We start from the raw sequence: 3,459 nt of genomic DNA, 5'->3' as shown, positions 1-3,459 counted from the left end.
TATATTTTTTAGCCACTCTTTGCATCCTGGGATGGAACAGCATCTGGAGCTGAACTGTTCTCCTTTTTTGATCAGAAGTTTTGTTGGACTCACTTGAGGCCTTGTTGTGTAGCCATGTTGGACTGTTCATGAAGTTGTGAAAATTCATCACTGTCTCTGTGGTATTTTGAACCATTTAATTATGACCATGTTGGTTAACTTGATGTTGGTTAAACTTTGGCTAAATATTGGTTAACCTTAAAATTTTGCAGGGTAATATGTTTCAAGTAAATATTTTCATGCACAATTTATTTTGGAATTCAGAATAATACTAAATACACTGTTCTATGACATTTCTTTCATGCAAATTTGAGAGTTAGTAAATCAGAGAGTTGTTCAATAAAATTGGACCCGTTTATCAAGATTAAGATGTGTCAAATTATTATTATTTTTGTTTTTATTAAATAATAGGTGCACTGAGTTTCATACTATACAACACTTTATGCAGTTAAATATTGTTTAAATCTTATGCAGTTAATAAATTGTTTAAATTGCTAGTCATTATTATTCAGCAATCTGGAAAATAAATACTGCAAATAAAGAACACACAAATTAAAGTAGTACAATATTTTTACAGTGAAACGTTATTTAATGATTTCCAGTACACTTGTAAAATTGCAAACTATTGCTGCAATTTCACAGTAGCAGCTTTAAATAATGTATATATCGTTGCTTGTATATATACAAAAAAATGCTGCATTTAAACAGTAAAACTGTAGTTAATCATTTACAGTGCACTTGTAAAAAATTACAGTATTACTGGCAACCAAAGTTGCCAGTAACTTGCTGTAAATTTTACAGTAAATTTTTTACAGTGATATAGATATATAGATAGAGAGAGAGAGAGAGAGAGAGAGAGAGAGAGAGAGAGAGAGAGAGAGAGAGAGAGAGAAAGAGAGAGAGAGATAGAGATATATAGATAGATATATTGTATCATTAATGTGAAGATTTAGAATTATCTTCCTGTTTTGAAGCTTGTGATTTGGAAATAAATTTACACAAAGGAGGCAAAATCTAATTGAGATGCTTTTAAAACATTCAATGACACAAGTGTGATCAATTTTATTATTGCTTCACTCAAAAAGTATGCTGTTTTTTCTTAAGATTTACAAATATTTGTTTCTTCAATGTGATCTAATGAGTATTTGTTTGTGTTTTACATAAAATTTGGTTTTACAAAACGTACATTTACTTATGATTTTACAGGCACTAAATTGTACAATACTGATGTATTTTTTAGCATTTTTGTCCCATATTTTTCTAATGGTATTGTCATAAACTTTATCCTTTAACATGTTAACTGAGGCCTGTAGAGTCTGAGGTGTAGTTTTTAGGTTGTGTGCCATTTCTCTGAGCATTACAAGGTCTGATCTTGGGGTGAATTTTCTGGGACGTCCACTCCTGGAAGGAGAGGTGTCTGTTTTAAATGTCTTCCACTTGTGAATAAACATCAAATTGTTTGAACATGGTTGTATTACTCTTCTCAGATTGATGGCAGCAACAAATGCTTCTCTAAGATGATTGCTGATGTCTTACCTCCTTGGCATTGTGTTACACACCTGAAAGCTCCAACTTACAAAGCTTATGCTTTTATAGAGGCGCTCAAACTTGCTGATGATCAGTTAATCAAAGGTATTTGATTAGCAGTGCTTGACTGTTATTTACCATCTTTATTCAGATGTTAACAGTAAGGTGTCCTCACTTTGTCACACGTGGCTTTTCCATTTTGGCTTTATTTTTGTTTGATAAATAATGAAAAGGTGCAATTTGTCATGTGTTGTTGTTCATCTGAGATTTTGTTTTCTCAATTTTAAGACTAGCCAAGGACCAGATTTTTTTATGATGTCCTGATATAGAAAACCATGAAATTCAATAGAATATCCTAACTTTTTCACATGACTGTATGTGATTAATTTAGTCAGTATTCATGAGTATATTAATACAGATGAAAATAGTTAACGTAACAGTCAAAGTAATCTTGTTGCAGGAATTTATTTGAAACAGGAAGTGGTTCGATGCTCTGCACATGCATACATGCATCATGTTTGTGTGTGTGTGTTCAAAGCCACACAACAGTATTAATATATTTATAGAGGTTTGCAAAATTATTACTTCTGTTTCATGAATTTTACTACAGAAATACAGATAAAAGTGATTACAAGAAACACCACAATATTTATACTGATGAGCAGGAAGTTGATCCAGGACAAAGATGCCTTTGATTCATCAAATTTAGCTGAAACAAATAAAACAAATAAAAAAAAAACATAATTTACTCCAATACTCTGTGACATTTTTCTAAAATCAGAGGAAAATGCAATGTAAATATGCAATGTGATTGCGGCGTCCATGTTAAACTGATTTTCATTAATGTCAGCATGAAGAAAGTGGGTACCTGTTATCATTTCAGTGTTAACCGTCTGGGTTTTTTCTGTCATATCTGTAGTACAACAAATTATTACAAGAAAATGTTATACCGATGATATTTCTATATTGAAAATGTTGTATAACAGTTAATTGTATCTATTAAAATAATGATTTTACAAGAACATAATACACTAAAAACAATTCAAATGAGAACCTACCCCATCCAAGGTTTTTGTCTGAAATTTGAAGGGTGATTCCTTCACCAATAATTTGAGTAAAACTTGGGCCCACATTGCAAAATGCAATACATTTTATACTCTCAGTGTCATTCATAGACAGGCTTTTCAGAGTCAGTGTTGTGAATGTGTCATTGAATGAGTTTAAATTGATACGCTGATTATATTTCTCTGAATACAGTATATCATTTGTGCGATCTTCATTTGAATTTGGAATAGTCCACTTGAATGTGCATTCCTGAACCCTCTCCTGATCAGAATCTACTTTGCAGTTAATAACTGCTGCATCCCCCACTTGATAGAGCTCCTGATGTGTATTCTGAAGTACCCAAACTCTACTAGAGCCAGGAATGATGAGAGCTACACACAGTAACACACAATTAATAGTATAACAAAGCAGAGAAAAGCAGAAAGTGTAAATGTAATTTACTTGCATAACAACTTACCCAAAAGACAAAGTAGAGAATAATAACTGACTTTCCTTTGTTTGCTCATGGTTTTCGTTCTGGTAGTCCATGCACAAATGTTCTCATTTCCTGTGTTCAAACTAAATTGAAGCTGACATGAAACCACAGACCACTGTCACAGCACTGGGCCACATCTATATTATTATGTTTTGCTTTTTTGAGACTGATGCATTAATCCTTACATTGGGATTTCTTAACATTAATATGCTGCATTTAACTTGCAGGACATACTGAGGGTGGATGTATTTGAAATGGTTAATAACACAATATTAGGCTGGCATGAGAAAAAAATCAATTAGTAGCATAAAAGTTTTTAGGTCTACTCAAAAAAGAAAAAAGCAGGGTAAACA

General features: G+C 32.2%; 1 long non-coding RNA gene across 1 annotated transcript; it reads right to left on the bottom strand.

Moving 5' to 3' along the window:
* Positions 1-2,012: 2,012 nt before the first annotated feature.
* On the bottom strand, positions 2,013-3,168 carry LOC141284235 (uncharacterized). The gene is made up of 4 exons (XR_012338385.1): positions 3,089-3,168; positions 2,625-3,002; positions 2,435-2,479; positions 2,013-2,275 (listed from the first exon to the last, which is right to left on the bottom strand). It is a non-coding gene; the product is annotated as an uncharacterized lncRNA (long non-coding RNA).
* Positions 3,169-3,459: the final 291 nt, after the last annotated feature.

The sequence above is a fragment of the Garra rufa genome, chromosome 14 (assembly GCF_049309525.1).
Source record: "Garra rufa chromosome 14, GarRuf1.0, whole genome shotgun sequence".
Taxonomy (NCBI): domain Eukaryota; kingdom Metazoa; phylum Chordata; class Actinopteri; order Cypriniformes; family Cyprinidae; genus Garra; species Garra rufa.
This window is presented reverse-complemented; position numbering and strand designations above follow the sequence as displayed.